The following is a 19,532-nucleotide window of genomic DNA, read 5'->3' as shown; positions in this document are numbered from 1 at the left end:
TTGTGGAACCAGTTCTCACTGGCAGCCCCAGCTCCCAGAATCTGGTAATAGCATCTCCTCCTTTGGTCTCTTCAGCCCTAGACATTATAGTGGCTTCCTGCAGATATCAGTCCTTAGATGCCTCTGTCCTTCATTGGGCTTTTCAGCTCCTTCACTACTGTTGCAATTAGTTCCTCATATTCAATTCCCTCTCTTAATGATCTGGCATGCGCCTTTCTGTTTTCCTGTTTGAACCTGAGTGGTACGGATAGTCTTCCATCCAAATAATAGACTTGATTTGGCTTCTCAGCCAAATGATGGCATTTTATCATCTCATATCTGGTCTTTAAAGCTTGTGCTTCTGAGCTCAGTCAGCCAAACAGAAACCTGGTTTGAAAACAAAATTGATTGATTCACCACACCCAGTCCAAATGCACCTCCCCCAGCACCTTCCTTGCCTGCCTCTACTTTAAAGACTGGAAAAAGTGAAATATGCTCTCTGTGAACCTCTCCTGCATTTAGGGTTGGCTTTAGGACACAATTCAGGCAGCAAGATAGAGGAAAATCTGTTCTTATTGCTTCTGTCTCTCTTTCCACTTTAAAAATGGGCAAAATGGCTGACATTTGTAGCCGTGAGACAAGAGGTATGAAATAAAGGCCAAGAACATCACTGACATTGGCCTTGACATTATAAAGTCATTGAACAAAGTTTCAAACTTGTTTTTATGCAAGAAAAAGAACTCTAAATTGTCTCAGCTACTGTTAATGAAGTATTTTTTACTTGTAGATAAAAATGTTCCTACTCAATACACCAGCTCCAACATCTTGTCAAAAAAGTGTGCTTCCTATCTAGTTTCTATGAGTAGTCTGCCTGAAAGAAGAAATATTTATGACAAAATAGTAAAAGCATAAAAATCCACTCATTACCCTGGGTCCCAAATTTTCTTGCTTTATTCAAGTCAAACATCAGAAAGTTCGCTGAACGATATTTTATATCATGCCATTGGATTTATTAAAGATTTCTGCAGTGATGTGCCTCCCAGATAACCTTCCAGATCTGAGGCACTTATTTCCCTAGCTTCTGCAGTGTTGACTGCTCACAGCTAAGTCCCTTTTCATAAGTTACTCTTGGCTTTAGGGAGCTGTCTCGCTCAAGGTTCTACTCCATCCCCAGAGGGAGTCTGCATCAAATAACGGGTAGATGTGGTGTACAAAGATCTGGACTTCTGACCTTAATTCAAGGTGATTCTGAAGAGCCAGCCCTGCTCCAGAATTCTCCATGGAATTAGCTAAGGCCTTTGTTGTAATTGCATTGCAGTTCCATTTCTTTTTCTCTCTTGACCCATCCTGCTTTCCTCACTCATTCATAAGCAGTATTGTTGAAAGCACTGATCAATAAACTTCCTGCATGCAAGTCTCCATTTTTAAGTCTATTTCCCAAGAAAACTGACTTAAGTCATTTGGTATGGGGAGTGGTCTGAAAAAGTGAACTCTAAAATGGGATGGATATTGGAGCTTGATCATCCACTGGTTGGTTGGCAATGGGGATCCCATCTGTTGTGGACAGTTTCTAGGGTGGCCCCATGATCTCCATCTCCTAATATACCTACCGCTATATAAGCCTTTCCCCTTATGTGGGGTATGACCTGAAAATTTCTTCTAACCAATAGGATATGGCAAAAATGACAGGATGTACACGATTGCACGTATGTGATTAAGTTAGTGTTATATTATCACTCCCATCTTGCTGGGTCCTCCTCTTCCTTGTTGGCTTGGAAACAGGCTGCCATGTGTGAGCCACCACATGGAGAGGTACACATGGCAAGGAGCTGTTGGTAGTAGCCTCTGGCCTATAGCCATTAAGGACTGAGTCCCACATTCCGGCAGCCTGCAAGGAGCTGAATTCTGCTAAAAAACATATGGCTTTGGAAATGATTCCTTTCTCAGCTGAGTCTCAGATGAGACTGTAGCCCCAGCTGACACCTTGATTGCAGCCTTGCAGAGGACAGAACTAAGCCATGCCCAGTCTTCTAATGTACAGAAACTGTCAGATAGTAAGTGTGTGATAAAGTCAACCACTAAGTTTGTGACGGTACTATTATGCAGCAACAAAAAACCTAACAGACCATCACTGGTCTACTGGTGGTAGGCTGAGTGTGATAGCCCTGAGATGGGTAGAACTGTGCAATTGCTGAAACTTTTACTGGAGGTGAACTAAGATGGGATAGTTGCAGATAGAATGCATTTGTAGGTGCAATAGCCTAAGCTCTTGAGAGGCTTAAGGAAAGTGTTCATTATAAAGACATTGGAACTAGATTACTCTTGCTGAGCACCATAGATATACTGGGAAGAGACAATGAAATGCTGGAAGTTAGGGTTCCAGTGGTCTGAGACATGTCAGAAATCTCCTGCAAAGTAAAGGGTAAGTTATCACATCTCACACTTCCTACCACAAAGAAGGAGGGACAACACTTGCTAGGCTTCTCTGAGTCTGCAGGCATAATATTTACTTGAGAATATTGCTCTGACACATTTCCTGAATGACACAGATGGCTGCCAACTTTAAGTACTGCCTAGAACAGTAAAGGGCTCTGCATTATCTCTATCTCTGTGGAGGGAGCAGTTTTGCTTCTTAGAGCATACGACATGACAGTGCCTATGATATTAGATGTATCAGTGGTGGGGAAAGATGCTATGGAGTGAATGGGAAATTTCCATGGGAAAATCACAAAGAAAAGCGTTCTGAAGCAAGGTAAAAAAACAAAACAACAACAACAAAAACCAACTTTTAGCAAACAAAATCATAAAGTATAGAAAAATGGCTTCTGGTAGGTTATTTGGGCCCTGATAGAGACAGAGCACCTTACCATGAGATGTCAAGTTGTTGAACTGCCTATAAGGAGCTAAGTTTTGTCAGACCCACTAATTCATAAGGTCCAGTGGGCCCAGTAAAACCTATGGTCAGAGTAAGTAATATACCTAGGATTGGACATGAGCAGGGCCAGAGCACAAGTAAGCTGCATGGATGTGTGGCCAGACTCCTATGTCCATCAACCATTATTGCACAGGTACCAGTGCAATAATGGGGCCTGGAGCCTCTTCAATCAATATGGTTGCATGGGATTATGGAGTCCCTTAAGACTGGCTGGCGGAGGAGAAAAAAGGCTGAGTTTGGTTCAAGCATAGGTTGACTTGGTAAGTAGGTGTAAGCTGAAATGAACTGCTGTTACACTATGATCTGATAGTGATGAAGCAAAATCCTCCCAATGGTTCACACTTCATGCGTTGTCCATAACATCCATTTTGCGCATTAAAAGCAATGGCCTGAAGTATGACTCATAGGTAGAGGCAGATGGCTTTGGTAATTGGTAGGGGCCCGGAAGTAGAAAAATTGAAAGATTGGGGAGAAGGAGGGCTGCGGAAGAGACATGTGAATGGACCTTTGAGAGTGGGCACGAAGTGTGGCAGTCTTTGAATCAGATCACATGGTGATGCCCTTCAGAGAACATCTCATCATGGTAGAGATAATAAATGACCACATAGACAGGATGACTCCACCAGTTGATATCTGCTAGGCTCTGCTTTTGTCCACCCACTGGGGGCACAGAGAGCATATGCACAGAGTAGCTATGGTGCAGAGGTTATACATGGAACTTACAGTTCTCTGCCTTAACAATGCTGATCTAGCTACTGCCACAGCCAAACGTACAACCTGCCAGCAAAAGAAACCAACACTAAGCCCTTAATACAGCATGGTCCCTGAAGAAGACCAACCAGCCACTTGCAAAAAAAAAATTGATTATATTCCATTCTAGAAAGGCCAGTGATTCAACTTGGGTGGGAGTGATACATATTCTGCTATGGATTTGCCTTCCCTGCCCACATTGGCCAGAACCATTATCTGAAGTCTTAAAGAGTTCTGTTTCACAGATATGGGATCCTGAAAAGCATTGTCTGAGACCAGGGGGTTCACTTTATAGTAAATAATGTGTGGCAGTAGATATATGTCTGTGGTAGACTGAATTATGACCCCCCCCCTCCAAAATTACCCAGGTTGTAATCCTTAGAAGCTGTGAATATGTTACCGTACATGGAAAAAGGGACTTCGCAGATGTGATTAAGTTAAAGATCTTAGATGATCTAAATTTATTTGATCATTTATTGGATTATCCAGGTGGGTCCAATGTAACCACAAGAGATTTTTTAAAAAAAATATTTATTTTAGATAAAGAGAGAGAGGGAGTGTTGGGGGGCAGAGAGGTTGGAAGCCCAGCAGACTTCCCGCTGAGTGCAGAGCCCCATGTGGGACTTGATCTCACAACCCCAAGATCATGACCTGAGCCTAAATCAACAGTCAGCCACTAAACCAACTGAGCCACCCAGGTGCCCCAACAAGACTCTTATAAGAAGGAGGAAGGTTGGTCAGAGTGAGAGAAAGCAATGTGACAATGGAAACAGAGTCAGAGAAGATGTGATGATAAGGAGAGGAGAGAGAGAGAGAGATTTAAAGATGCTCTGCTGCTGACTTTGACTATGGAGAGAAGGCCATAAGCCAAAGAATGCAGGTGGCCTCTAGAAGCTGGAAAAGACAAGGAAATGAAGTCTTCCCTGGAGCCTCTACAAGAAATATAGCCCTGCTAACATCTTGATTTTAGGACTTCTGACCATCAGAAATATAAGATAGTAAATTTGGTTTGTTTTAACCCAGTAAATTTGTTACAGCAGTAAGAAGAAATAAATACAATGTCCATTGGATCCCTTACCCTATCACATAAAGTGCCACCCAGAACTTGCTGTTGATCGAATTGAAGGTGCAATTGAGGCACTAGTTACACATAATACACCTTAAGTTAACAGCTATTACATGGCCCTGTATCCCTAATAGGTAGAATATATGAATTCAAGAACCCAGAGTGAAAGCAGTAGTGGCCCTACTCCCAACGAACCCTTAGAGAATATGTGACTAGGGGCCCACGACTCTCAGGAATGAGTGTGGGTGATCCTACAATGTAGGCCACCTAGACTAGCAGAGGTTCTAGCTGAAGGGAAAGGAAATCTAGGACAAGTGGGGAGGAGGGTCATTATGAATTTCCATTGTAGCAGTGAGACTCTAGCAACAAGGACAGTTGTTTATCCCACTTATTTTCCTCTTTTAGGTTTCTGCAGAAAAAAAAAGAACCTAGAATCCTGCATATGGGGTGAACTCTCTAGAGAAGCAAATAAAATTGAGCAATGTTAGGAGTGAACTGAAATGGATATAGGTTGTTGCCCTCATTGACTGCCCTTTGTGACTGAGTCACTTCCCAGTGGCCAGATGTGTTGGCTGCTGACAGCTCACAAGTGAGCCCTTCCTTCTCTGAGCGTAGTCTTCAGTGCAGGGTTGCTACTTGGATCATGATCGTGTCCCCTCCCTGAGGTACATTTTGTTTCAGTGACTTAACATTGCAGTGGTACAAGAGCCTAACCTTAATCCTTAATTTGGGAACAACTCTACAGGTCATCCCATTTCCGTAGCTCTCTTTGTGTTTGGCTGATGCTTCTCAACTGATCCTCAGTTCAACATTTCCCTCTACCTAAACTTACTTTTTTCACTTCTTTACAGGTTTTATTCCTAAGTATACTGTCTAATAAACTTCCTGCATGCAAGTTCTTGTTTCAGATCTGATTTCCTGGGGAACTTAAACTAGGACAGTTACTGTGAGTAATATATACCAAATTTGTCATTGCATTTGCTTGAAATATTGATGGCATTATTCATGCCACACCATGTTCTAAATTTCATTTTATAAGTAAGAACTAAAAAATTGCTTTCCCTAAAACCTATACTTTTTCTTTTTATTAATAAAAATTTCATAATTGATCATGATTCCCTTTGCATTTGGCTACTGAGAAACAGTAAATTTGGTATGTGCTACAGTCCTTTTTCAGGATCTGATAAAAAAATTATAAAAAGTTTATAGCAAATGAAAGGAAAAACTTATCTTTATTACAGAAATGGCAAGCAAGAAGACAGAGCTTAATATAAAGCCAAAAAAGCTCTCCTTTCTGAAACCCAGTTTTTTTTTTTTTAAGATTTTATTTATTTGACAGAGAGACAGCGAGAGAGGGAACACAAGTAGGGGGGGAGTGGGAGAGGGAGAAGCAGGCTTCCCGCTGAGCAGGGAGCCCAATGTGGGGCTCGATCCCAGGACCCTGGGATCATGACCCAAGCCGACGGCAGATGCTTAACGACTGAGCCACCCAGGTGCCCCTGAACCCCAGATATTAACAGTTTCAGCCATCCACTCACTTTAATACTGTCAGGGTAGTCCTCCTTACATGATATGGAAGAGATTGTGTGTTCTCTGAAGGATGAAAAGGAGGAAGGGGCTGGGGCTATACATGCCCAATTTCTGCTTCCTAACTCAACAATGAAATAAGGTACTTCTCCTCCCCTTTTCATCCATCTTCTATCATCATCATTCTCCTGATGGTTAGAACATATCAGGCACCATGAACCAAAGACATCAGTTAGGCACTTGTAGCTCAGCATGACCTGTTGAGGGCCTCAGCTAAGGCAGTCAGCATAGAGAGGAGAGGACTGTTCAAGAGGTAAGATGCACAGAAAAAAGTGATCTAATGTGGAGGGTAGGAGAAACAGAGGATCCTAATGTGACTCCCAGACTCTGGGTGGATAACGGTGTCATTCACTGAGATGGGAAACCAGGAAAAGAGGCTCTTTGGGGACAGGAGATTAAGAGTGCTGTTTATCTTCTCTAACATATTTCTTGGTCTGTTAAGAGAATGCTTTTAGAGGATGTGATCACTCCCCAACTTACACACACTCCTCTGCCATTGACTTTTGGTTTGGTTCATCCTATTTTCTACACAGCTATCATTTTTGAAAACTGTACTATATGCAATGGAATATTATCCAGCAATAAAAATGGACACATGGTACAACATGCAATGAACCTTGTAGATGTTATACTAAATGAAAGAAGCCAGACACAGAGGCCAGATATTGTATGATTCCATTTATACGAAACATCCAAAATAGTTAAATCCATCGAAACAAAGCAGATTGTGGTTGCTTGGGGCTTGGGGAAGAGGGGGGATAGGGAGGGACTCCTTAACAGGTATTGTATTTTGGGGGGGTGGGGAGGATATGAGGAAATTGTTCTAGAATTAGGTAGTGTGGATGATTGCACAACTGTGCAAATATACTAGAAACCACTGAATTGTACACTTTAAGAGGATGAATTTTATGGCATATGAATTATATTTCAATAGAACTTATTTTAAAGATCTGCTTCAAAGCCTTCAGTGATTTTGTATTGGAATCATTAAAGTTAGCTGCCACAACAAACAATCCCTGTGAACTGCTTATTCTCTTTGCCCTTCCGAGCCATTCTCCCCTCACTGAGCAGCTTTGTGCCCCAGGAGGCTAGAGCTCCATGCACTGCCTCACCTGGGCTCTCCCAAGGCTGCATTCTGATTGGGTTTGCCCAATGGGGAGACCCTCTCAGGAGACTGAAAGAAAGGAGAAAAGGCAGGTGAAGGTATTTTTCTGGCTCTCTTCCCTTCTTGTTGTAGTGGCAATGTCCCTTCGTGACTTGGGTTCCTGCTGGGCTGTTCCTCCTCTGTGACTCCAGCTCTCAGGGCTCTGATAACTCTATTTCCTCTCTGCCTTTTCAATTGTAGGAGTGGGAACAGCTTCCTGACTCCCATGTTTCTTCCTTACCCTGCCCATACCTCTGAAAGTTTCCTAAAAGTCTTTTCATTTGGGGGCTCCTGGGTGACTTAGTCGGTTGAGTGTCCAATTCTTGGTTTCAGTTCAAGTCATGATCTCAGGGTCATGGGATCGAGCCCTGTATTGGGCTCTGCATTGGGTGTGGAGCCTGCTTAAGATTCTTTCTCCTTCTCCTTCTCCCTCTGCCCACCCCCCCCCCCGCCACCCTGCTCTCTCTATCTCTCTAAAATAAATAAAATCTTTAAAAAAAAGTCTCTTCATTTGAACCATCTGGGATGATTTGTTTTCTGGTAGAATTCTGATCTATAACCCCCAAACCTCAGTGGCTTAACACAATAAAAGTTGACTCCTCACACATTTGATACAAGTCAGATAGCCCTCTTTTGCTATCTGGACCTCGCGGCCTCCATCACAAGGCAGGAAAAGAGTGAATTAGAAGATTGCAGAGGACGCTCTCTAAGGCCAGGCTTTCCTCTCTCCTACCCACATCCAATGCCCAGAACAAGTCACAGGGTCCCAAGCTAACTGCTACCATCGTGGCATGGTGAACATATGGCATTATCTCTGACGAGTACTACAAAATTGTCTTCATGTTTAAATGAACTGTGTAGTAGGGCATAAAATATATGTCACCATCTGGCCCCAGCCTACCTTGTTACCTTTATGGCTGCTAGTGTCTGTTCCATGCCATGCCTTTGCACAAGCTGTTCCTTCTGCCGGAGTTTTCATCCTCTGTCTTTTCCACTTGGATCACTTCAGAACTCAGCTCAATTATTAACTTCTCCAGGAAACTTATTCTGATAAGTTTCCCAGGGCTGATTTAACTATTGGTCCTCCATGGTATAACCATAGTGCCAGGAAAACATCTCCATCATAACATTTATCACTCTATGTTATAATTTCATTCCTTTCTTCGTTTTGGCAATTGAGCTGTGAATTTCTTGAAGGCATGGATTATATTTCATTTCTACCTTTCCCAGTACCTACCACTATAGTCACTATACAGATAATCATTTTAGTTAGTGGTTCTTAGCAAAGTTAGTATTATCCCCCTCAAGAGAGCATTTTGGAAATTTGTGGACATGTTTTGCATTGTCATAATAACCAGGAAACCCTACTGACATTTAGGGTATGGTCTAGAGGTAACAAACATCCTGCGTTATATAGGACAGTCCCTCACAATGAAGAACACTTCCCTGTCCTGCAAGACTTTCAATTGTACCATTGGATCTTCAAATAGAAGAGAAATCTGTTTATATTGGCTTGAATCTGGACCCTAATTCAGTTTTACATATAAATGATGTTTCAGTTGTCTATTGCTATATAATCGAACAACCCAGAATTTAGAGACTTAAAACATCAAAAGTTTATTATCTCCTATGTTTCTGTGGGATAACTGGCTCAATTGGCAAGTTCTTCTGTTCCATGTGATGTTGAGTGTTGCTGCACTCAGATGGGCTCAGTGGGGCTTGAGCATCCAAGATGGCTCTCTCTCACTATTGGGAGTTGATCTGGAGCTGTCAGTTGGAGCACTTCAGACCTCCTTCATGTGGTCTCTTCTTGTGTCTTGGGCTTCTCCTACCATTGTAACTGGGTTAACATTTACAAAATATTTATAAAATAATAGATATTTATATTTTTAATTATTAAATATGTGTAGTAAGTATAATTATACATAACACCAAGATATTTGTAGATAGAAGGGTAGATAGAAACAAACTTTTGTTTTAGTTTTCCCTTAAATTAGGGCATTGTATTTTTTTATTATGTATAAAGATAAGTTATATTATTAATTTAATATCAGGATTGTAAAGAAGTTGTTATACAATATTTGCTCTAAGGAGGAGGTGGGGTAATAGAGTTGAAAAACTGATCTGTGTGAACTGAACTGATAACTCTGGCATTCGCTTTTGGTTTCTGTGTTTGTCTTCTCTGGACACAAATGAACTCAAATCTCTAAAAATAATATGGGGAATATGAATAAATGAATGAATAAGTAAATAGCTAATTCTGTGTTTTTCCAATTATTAAAATGTATAATTCTCATAGAATATACAATATTTATCTTCAAAACTTATTTTTGTCCCACAGAAATAGTTCTTTGTTATTTTCTAGTTTGAACCAGGTTAATATCTAGATAATGTGTCATAACAACACTGTTATATTTTATTGGTGTACCTTAATAAGAACAGCTTCTTGATTTATCTACTACATAATCTTATTTTTGGAATAAGATGGAAATTATACATAATGATTTTAAATTTCTGACATTGCAAATTGCTTCACCTCATAATAAGATTTCTCAAGAAAAAAATATCATTAGACTTTTTAGTGAAGCCAGCCTATATATAAATGTATTTATCCCATAGCTTTCCTTAAAATATTAAGTTGAATAAATATTATACTTAGAATATATTTACTATCTGAAACAATTCTGTAGAGCTATAAGTACTGATAATCTCTTCCTGTGATTTCCTACTGCTTATATAATACATTACTCTCTAATCAAGGGTTTGTTTTCTAATGCTTATATTTTCATACCAAATACATAAATGGGTCTTTGATTATTAAATCACTAGCATTTACCATAATTTTTTAAAACAAGTAGACAAATACAAAAATCAAATAAACTCATTTAATGTCCTTTGCTATGGGGTCTGAAAAATGCTACCTTCCTAGTCTGGTAAGCAGAGGATAACCTCCCAGTTATTGTTTTTTTAAAAATTTAATTTAATTTATTTATTTGAGAGAGAGAGAGAGAGAAACAGCATGAGAGGGGAGAGGGTCAGAGGGAGAAGCAGGCTCCCTGCTGAGCCGGGAGCCCGATGTGGGACTCGATCCCAGTACTCTGGGATCATGACCTGAGTTGAAGGCAGTCACTTAACCAACTTAGCCACCCCAGTGCCCTAACTTCCCAGTTTTTGGATAGATGTTAACCATTGGTTCTGGTAGACATATACTGCCTTGTTGATCTGGTAGACAGGTAATACCCTCCTGAACTGGTGCTACTCTCTTGGTCTGGTTGGCTGATTCTTCTCTCCTGGCTGGTGGACACATGCTACTTCCTTGTTTGATAGATGCTACTTTCCTGGTTTAGTAGACAGATGTTGCCCTTCTGATCTGGTAAGGCAGTAGAGAACCAAGCTCTCAAGCTAAAATAGTCCTATAAATCATCACTTAGCTTCTGCTCAGGAAACAGTGCAAATGATTCTGTTAGTTACCACTGGTATAAGGCACAAATCGTCCCTGAGAAGTATATCATGGGCAGGATATAAGAGATATAATTACTTAACTACTGTTGTTACAATAGGGTCAGATAAACACTGTCATTTTCCTTCTTAAACTATTTTAAGGAGGGGCAAGAGAAATCCAGATTCACATCAAGCTTTATCTTCATGCTTTATAAAACTGAATACTGTGTGGGAACCCCAAGAATATTTGACCACAGAGAGAAAATCCCCACCCTAAGCCAACCACTGTGTCTACATCAATTTTAGTTTGGGGAACTAGGCCAGCCTCAATTCTAATGTGGCAAGAGAAAAATTAGTCTGGCTCCTTATAAGTACAAATAGTGACTTATTTAATTGTTAATTTTTAAAACACTACCAACATGTAATATTGGAAGCTCTTACAAATATTTTTTGACCTGCTTTTTCTGTTACTCCCCCATCTTCCCCACACAAATCATAAAGTATTTTTTAAGTGTGTTAGAAAAGTTTATTTAATCTTTTTACCAAAGAAAATATAACAAAAAGCCAAATAATAGTAAATTTTAGAATCAACCTACCAATATTGCTTATAATATAGGGGCTAGTCTATTTGAGTTAATATCATGTCTCTGACATTTAAAAATTTATACTTATTTCAAAGCAATAGAAGTTCAATCTAAAAACGAACATTGGCCCACCCTAAGGATGTTTACAGAATATGAAAGAGAAAATTAATTCTGTTGACAAACAAAGGTAGTGCCTTAAAGTATATGTGTGTGTACAGTATCTTGCCTAATGAATCCATTTTATAGCCACAAGCACAGAACTAAGCACCACCCTTAAATTTCTTTCTTTACTCTGACATAAAAATACAAAATAGTACAAAGGAAAGAATCAACTTACTGTCCTATCCAAGAAAAACACATTCCCCCAGTTCAAAACATAGCATGAGACAAACTTAAAAATTGTAAACTCATTAGTCAGTAGTAGTATTACAAATTCACTAGTCAAAAGATTAGAGTTATTTAATGGATTTTCACTTGTTAGAATTATACTTTTCATAATTGCACAGATGTGATAACTATTGATTAAACTATTATAAACAATATACATCCCACTGCTATGATTCCATACTTTATGTAATTGGTGATAGAACAATACAGTTTTAGAGTACTACAATAACAGTTTGTCTTGTATGAAGTGAATTTGTTATCATGTGTTTTTGTGGTATAGCACTACTAATAAATTTAAAAAGCCAAAATACTTCTGAGCCATTGTACTCTTTATTTGGCTACTTTAATATGGCTAACATTCAGCAAGAAAACAGCCCTAGTTCAGAAAGTAAAATAATTAAATTGGAGAGCTAAAATGTGAGAGAGTAAGTCATAAAGGTAACAAGAGATTTAGCAGAATTTTGCAGAATAAGTGAGAACATTCCATTCTTGTCCTTTCCTTTTTATTCTATACACAGAAATCATCACTATGGCATCTTATGCTTTATGAGTATGATAAATTATTTGTTAAAAAGAACCTCAATAAGCTGATTCATTGTCACTATTTTTTTCCCAAGAGGGAGAACTTGCAAAGTAGTGACATTTAAAGTTTGTTATTGGGGCGCCTGGGTGGCTCAGTCGTTAAGCATCTGCCTTCAGCTCAGGTCATGATCCCGGGGTCCTGGAATCGAGCCCTGCGTTGGGCTCCCTGCTCAGTGGGAAGCCTGCTTCTCCCACCTCCACTCTCCCTGCTGTGTTCCCTCTCTCACTGTCTCTCTCTCTCTCTGTCAAATAAATAAATAAAATCTTTAAAAAAATAAAAAATAAAAAAAATAAAGTTTGTTATTTATTACCAGCTCTGATAAAATGCATTATTTACTTATAAATCTTCAGGTATACACACATGCATACATACATGGGTAGATATATAGCTAAGGAAGAATGAAAATAATTGGCTTACATAAATTTTCAGTTAATATTTGGCTCTATTTATTACATGTCTCTATATTTAGAATTTTCTGAATTGTACTTTATAGATATTCTCTTTTTAAAAATTCAATTTCTGTAGCAGATGAGCTAAGATCAATATCTCATATTTTTATAGCATGCTATAGTTTCAAATATCATTTCCAAAATATAATTGTAAATAATGAAGTACCATCACTCTATTCTAGATGAGGCAACTATGTCCAGAATGGTTAAAAAATGTGTCCAAGGTCACAAAATAAAGATGTGGCTGAGTGCTATATTTCATTCTAGTATCATTTCCCATTATATTTTAAAATGGCATTTAGTATAATCTCTAAACCATGTATGTATATGACCTTTTTAACCGAACTTGAATGAATTCTTTTTAAACAACTTGGACACATTACTTATCTCTCTGACCCTCAACATCCTCATCTCTAATATGGAGATAGTAGTAGTATCTGTCTACAGGATTATTGTGAGCTAATTCATGGAAACTCATACACCAGTTCTTAGCACATAGTAAGTGCTCAGTAAATGTTAACCATTGTGATTACTGAGACCACTGACATTTATAGTGTTTTCCTTCATCCATAAATAATTCTGCTTTTCAGAGCGGATGTCCTTAATTTTCTGAATTCTCATTCCATTTTCTTTCCTTCAGTAGGTCTTCAGTTTCATATATTTTGGATAGATTTCTTTCATTCTTCCTTCCATACTTTTATGTATGTGTGTGTGCTGTATGTGTCTGTTTGTGTATCTACTTTGAATTTCTTTTTTAATGAGTTGCCTGTTCAAATCTTTTGCTATTTTTTATTGGGTTGTCAGTTTAGATTCTCTAGGAAGCAGATGCGAAGCTGAACATATATAAAGACATTTATTATTAATTTTAATTGCATTTCAAACTTTATAGAAACAAGGATGACCTGCTAGTAGAATGTAATAGGGAAGGGAGGATTCTTTTCTTTTCTTCCTTTTTTTTTTCTTTTTACAGTGAAGCTTTGTGTTGCTATTGCTTTGACTGGCTGTGCTGTGTTCTCAGTCTGGGGTGGGAAAGATAGTGATATATCTGCCATTACTTTATGAGATCATCTGTTACATTATCTTTTAAGAGTAGCATCCATTTTAAGAGTTTAACTGTTTGTTAATGTTGAGATGTAAAGTTGCCACCTTTATATTTTCCTGCTTCTGATTTTATGTGAGGGAAACAATAATTGGTTACCTTCAAATTTTGAAATTAAAAAATGTAGTTTTTTTAAAAGAAAAAGGAGGATAAAAGTGCCTTGGAATAAATAGTGAAAGCCTCTGACCTTAATGCTGATTTGACATGTGCGAAAGGAGAGAAGGAAGAAAAGTTGACTGTGAGGAGTATCTCATTGCAATGCAGCTCTGAGAAAGCATCAGCTGGGCCAGTGGGGAGTCTCAGAGCAAAGAATGCCCGTCAGAGAAGTCCTATGGTGGGTGGGAATGGTTAGCCCCTAGTACCCTGCCTTGCTCAGTTATTGGCTAGGAGCCAACCTGGAGAGCCTGGCCTTGGTGTGAATACTGTGGTGGATCCAAAAATGTTGCAGCTATCTACCAGCTACCCTTCTTATTTATTTATTTATTCATTCATTCATTCATTCATTCATTCATTTATAAGTTTCGATCTTAATTTTAATATAGTTAACATGCAGTGTTATATTAGTTTCAGGTATACAATATAGTGATTTAGCAGTTCTATACATTGTTCAGTACTCATCATGATGAGCGTATTCTTTAATTCTCATCACTTATTTCACCAACTACCCTTCTTGCCACAGTTTCTCTTGAAGGGGGATCTGAGTAACACATCTCCAAGGCCACCACAATTGCTCAGTGTTTTCTCACATATACTAAGGAATCCCTTACGTATTTTAAATATTAATCCTTTGTTGGTTGCGATAAAGGGCTAATTGGTTGCAATGACTTGTCTGTTAACTTCAAGATGTCAGTCACAAAAAGGATATTACCATTTTGGAATCCAGTTCTAAGTCTTCTTTGCCTCTGAGGTTGCATAATATGATGTAGCATCTGGAATATTCTAAAAAGAACTTCTCCACCAAAGATTATTGAAAGCCTTGTTCATATGGCATCTGTTGCCAAATTCCATTACTACACATCTATGCTACACATAGAAATTTGTATGGCTGTGAGTTTTTTTTTAAATCAAATGTCTGCTACCAGCTTGCATTATTTCCATGGCAAGTCTACCATCTACCCACTGATTAAACAATACAGTCCATTTGTAATAGAGCAGGGACTTTCCGTGTTGCCTGAGAATTAGGCTAGGGATTGCTTAGGGGCCACAGAACTGGCTCTGAAATAACTGGTGTCTGCCATTCTTTTTCAGTCTATGTAAGAAGTCTGAGAGTCAGGACAATGAAAGACAGTTGGGGGAATGTCAGTAGAAGTGGTATGGAGGAGAGAGTGCCAAGAGAATTTCTTCCAACAATTGGAAATAACCAGCTAGAAGAAGAGACTGCCATTCTGTTTCCTGGTAGACATCTTTGTTGGGAGAAAATTCTTCCCATTCTTCATGAGTCTTTCACGTATCTGTATGTCTTACAAATTAAGTATGGACTACCTTTTGTTCTGGTTTATTTTTCTGGTTCCAAACAGTCTTGGAACATAGGGATAGTGTCTCCCTTTAAAGCAAAGGGCAAGAACACTTGCTGTCTAGTGTAATGAAGAGATCTTCTTTTGGAGAAAAGGTCAGGCTTACCAAGTGCCTGTCTTAAAACATTTGGATTCCCTAAGTTTGAAGTTCTTCTCCTGAAATGCAACCCATTTCATGTGCAGGTGACCACTGGCCCTCTTTATGACTCCTTGTGGGAATTGGGGCTTGGAAAAACAGCAGAAAACTAGTGCTGCTGTCGCTACACTCTTGCCATAACAAACTACTCTTCTTGTCTGATGCAGGAGTCTTGTGTTTTCTACCAGCTTTCGTGAAACTGTGACAGACTAACTTGTTAGCTTGCAAATAATATATTCCCAGACTTTTCAAAATTCTTAACATTCTGCTTAGACAGTGGGTTTATGTTGCTTTTCCTCTGTGTTTATCTGAACATAAGAAAAGTGAATTGGAAAGAGATGGCAAGATAGAAAGAAGAAATTGAATAGACCAGCTTTTACATAATCACCATTGGATGGATACACAAGTTATCTATTGCCACAGTAATGCCACACAGCAAACAACAATGAAATTTTAGTGACTACAACAACAAAGATTTATTTCACTCAAAAGTCTGAGAGATTCAACTGATATGAGTTGGGATCAGTTATTTTTTTTGGTGGGGGGGCAGGGGTGGCTCCTTAATGAGTTAGGATGACTTCAGGCATCCTAATGATGGCTTAGGCATTTCTGATCCTGGGATCAGTTAGTTGGTCAACACAAACATGGCCTTCTCGTAGTGATGGCAATCAGAAAGAGCATGGCAAACCCAATTATGCCAACATTTTCCAAGTTCCTGCTTATGTCATGTTTGCTAATAATCCACTGCCAAAGAACAACCCAGAAATAACATTGACTAAAGAAAATAAAACTATTTTGGGACAAAAATATTCCAACACAAGTCCAGGTTCAAGGAAAAAGGAAATAGACTCTATGTCTTAGTGAAAGAATCTACAAAGTCATGATAAAGGGCATGGATACCGGGAAGGTAAAGAACTGGGGCTCTAAACAACCAATGGATTAAAGAAGAAATTAAAAAGGAAATAAAAGAGTTTCTTGAGATATTCAAAAATGGAAATATAACATACCAGAATTTATGGGATGCTGCAAAACAGTTCTAAGAGGGAAGTTCCTAGCAACAAATGCCTATGTTAAGAAGCAAGAAAGATCCCAAATAAACAACCTAACTCTACACCTTAAGGAATGAGAAAAAAAAATTGAGCCCCAAGTTTGCAGAAGGAAGGAAATAATAAAGATTAGAACAGAAATAAATAAAACAAAACAGAAATACAATAGAAAAAATTAACCAAATTATGATTTAGTTCTTTGAAAAGGTAAAACAAAATTGACAAACCCTTAGGTAGACTAACCAAGGAAAAAAGAGGACCCAAGTAAATAAAATTATAAATGAAAAGGAGATATTACAACTGAAACCACAGAAATACAAAGGATCATAAGAAGTTACTATGAATAACTATATGCCAACAAACTGGAAAGCCTAAAAGCAATAGGAAAATTATTAGAAACATACAACCCACCAAGACTGAATCAAGAAGAAATAGAATATCTGAACAGCCAATTAATACTAAGGAGATTGAATCAGTATTAAAAAAAAAAATCTCCCAATGAAGAAAAGCCCAGGACCAGATGGCTTCACTGGTGAATTTTACCAAACATTTAAAGAAGACTAAATATCAATCTTCCTTAAACTCTTCCAAAAAATCAAAGAGGAGAGGCACCTGGGTGGCTCAGTCAGTTGAGTGTCTGACCCTTGGTTTTGGCTCAGAACATGATCTCAGGGTTGTGAGATCAAGCCCTATGTCAGGCTCCACACCCAGAGGGGAATCTGCTTGGGATTCTCTCTTTCTCCTCTCTCTCTGCCCCTCCCCCTGCTATATCTCTCTCTAAAAATAAATAAATAAATCTTAAAAAAAAAAAAAACAAAGAGAAGGGAACACTCCCAAACTCATTTTAGAAGGCCAGAATCATCCTGATACCAAACCCAAACAAGAACACTACTAGATAGAAAAGAAAACTGCATGCCAATATCCTTGATGAATATAGATGCAAAAATTCTCAGTGAAATACTAGCAAACCAAATTCAACAGCACATTAAGATTGTTCACCATGGTCAGCTATTATCCCTGGTATGCCAGGAGGGTTCAATAAATGCAAATCCATCAATGTGATAATATCATATTAATAGAATGAAAGTTAAGAATTATATGATCATCTCAATAGACAAAGAAAAGGCATTTGACAAAATTCAACAGTCATTAATGATAAAAAACATTTCACAAATTAGGCATAGAAGGAATTTATCTCAACACAGTAAAGGCCATATATGACAATGGTGATACTCAATGGTAAAAAGTTGAAAGCTTTTTCTCTAAGATCGGGAAAAAGACAAGGCTGCCCACTCTCACTGCTCCTGTTCAGCCTAGTACTGGAAGTCCTAGCTAGAGCAATTGGCAAGAAAAAGAAAGAAAAGGCATCAGAATTGGAGAGGGAGAAGTAAAATTGTCTCTATTTATAGATGACGTGATCTTATATATAGAAAATCCTAAAGAGTAAACTACAAAACTGTTAGAACTAATCAATGAATTTAGTAAAGTTACAGGATACAAAATTAACCTACAAAACTCCATAGCATTTCTATACACCAACAACAGTTTCTGAAAAAGAAATTTAATTTAATTTAATTTAATTTTAATTTAACTGACAAGGTGAAAGATCTCTACTCTGAAAAAAATTGAAGACACACATAAGTGGAAAGGTATCTCATGTTCATGGATTGAAAGAGTTAATAATGATTAATTAATAAAGGATTAATCAATAATAATAAAATGTCAATACTACCAAAAGCCATTTGTAGATTCATGGTAATCCCTATCAATATTCTAATGACATTTTTTACAGAAATAGAAAAAATACTTCTACAATTTACATGGAACTACAAAAGACCCCAAATAGCTAAAGAGATCCTGAAAAAGAAGAACAAAACAGAAGGCATCACACTTCCTGATTTTAAGCTATACTATAAAGCTATAGTAATTAAAATAGTGTGACACTAGCATAAAAACAAATAGACCAATGGAATAGAATTAAGAGCCCAAATATAAACCCAAGTGAATATGGTCAACTAATATTTGTCAAGGGAGCCAGAAATACTCAATGAGGAAGAGACAGTCTCTTCAGTAAATGGTGCTGGGAAAATTAAATATTCACAGGTAAAAGAATGAAACCTGATCCCTATCTTATACCACTCACAAAAATTAACTTGAAATGGATTAAATACTTAAATGTAAGGCCTGAAACTATGAAATTCCTAGAAGAAAACATAGGAAACAAACCCCTTGACATGGGTCTCAGTAATGATTTTTTGGAAATCACACCTAAAGCACAAGCAACAAAATGAAACACAAGTGGGACTACATTAAACAACAAAAAAAGCTCTGCACAGCAAAAGAAACCATCAACAAAGTAAAAAGACAAACTAAAGAATGAGAAAATATATTTGCAAACTATATATCTGATTAAGGGGTAATATTCAAAATATATAAAGAACTCATGGCAAAGAAAACAAATCATTCAATTAAAAAATTGATAAAGGACCTAAATAAACATTTTTCCAAAAACAGTGTCTAAACGGCCAACAGGCATGAAAAGATGCTTGACATCACTAGTCATCAGGGAAATGCAAATTAAAAGCACAATGGGTGGCTCAGTTGGTTAAGTGTCTGACTCTTAACTTCAGCTCAAGTCATGATCCTGGTTGTGAGATCTAGCCCCAAGTCAGGCTCCGTGCTCAGTGCAGAGTCTGCTTGAGTTTCTCAGTCTCCCTCTCCCTCTGCCCCTCTCCCTGCTCTCTGAATGAATGAATATTTTTTTTAAAAAGCACAATGCAATATTTTATACCTGTCAGAATGGCTAAAATCAAAAACACAAGAAATAACAAG

At 38.1% G+C, this 19,532-nt stretch overlaps 1 protein-coding gene and 1 pseudogene across 2 annotated transcripts in view; both read left to right on the top strand.

Moving 5' to 3' along the window:
* Positions 1-19,532, top strand: part of SCEL (sciellin) — a 307,279-nt gene that overhangs the window by 6,098 nt on the left and 281,649 nt on the right. The window lies entirely within an intron of this gene.
* LOC112826339 (clusterin pseudogene) overlaps positions 1-19,532 on the top strand; it is a 61,567-nt pseudogene that overhangs the window by 72 nt on the left and 41,963 nt on the right.

Source organism: Callorhinus ursinus, unplaced genomic scaffold (assembly GCF_003265705.2).
Source record: "Callorhinus ursinus isolate GAN/ISIS: 27379988/994484 unplaced genomic scaffold, GSC_fseal_2.0 scaffold7, whole genome shotgun sequence".
NCBI lineage: Eukaryota > Metazoa > Chordata > Mammalia > Carnivora > Otariidae > Callorhinus > Callorhinus ursinus.
Note: the sequence above shows the minus strand (reverse complement) of the source record. Positions and strands in the feature narration are given on the sequence as shown.